Source organism: Triticum aestivum, chromosome 7D, assembly GCF_018294505.1.
Source record: "Triticum aestivum cultivar Chinese Spring chromosome 7D, IWGSC CS RefSeq v2.1, whole genome shotgun sequence".
In the NCBI taxonomy this organism is placed as follows: domain Eukaryota; kingdom Viridiplantae; phylum Streptophyta; class Magnoliopsida; order Poales; family Poaceae; genus Triticum; species Triticum aestivum.
Window position 1 is genome coordinate 565739052 of NC_057814.1, and position 830 is coordinate 565739881.

An 830-nucleotide genomic window follows, 5' to 3' on the forward strand; every position below is an offset into this window, starting at 1 on the left:
AGAAAAGGAAAAAGAAATTAATTCCTCCTCCTCTATGTCCCCTTAATCTTATTTTTTAATTCCATTATACTTAATTAATTTTTACTACATGCAGGAGTGACATATGGCGGACGATAGAGCCGAGCCGCTTAGGGATCCGGAGGCTGAACGTTATTTAATGGGCATCATAAACAACGAGATTCCTTATGTGCCGGGCTCAGAATATGAGCAAGAAGAGGATGTAATCTCTTCTTTTCTGAACCTTGACGGTGGAACAGACATTGTCGATGATCAAGAAGGTGAAGGAACGGACATTGTCGACGGAGGTCAACTGTCAACAAACGACGATCTCGAATTGCAAGTAGCAACCACCTCCGGCGAGGTATATATATACATTGAGCCTCTCGTGATACAAACTTACTGAAATGTGAATACATATGTATTAACGCGCGCGACTCTCTTTCTTTTTTTAGCCCTCGGCCGGATCGAGTACGACAAAGCGTGGCAAATCCAAGGCGATGAAAACAGGAGAAACATATGCCATTGATTTTGTCAGTGAAACCGGCAAGCCCCTACAGCACACCTCAAAGTTTATCAACCAATGCGGAGTCGTTGTTAGAGACAACGTCCCGATCACCGTCCAGGAATGGAAGGAGCCAAAGAAGGCACGTCTTGGTTTCAGTTTTGTCGACAAGAGAACGAAAAAGGATTGCTGGAGAAAGCTTATGGAACATTTCATTCTACCTCCGGAATACAACAAAGTCGATGAATTCGGTAACGAGGTTCCGGGTGGACGTGAGAGGAGGAGGCTAGTTAAAGAGTTCGCTCTTCAGAAGATGGGCGAAGCATTC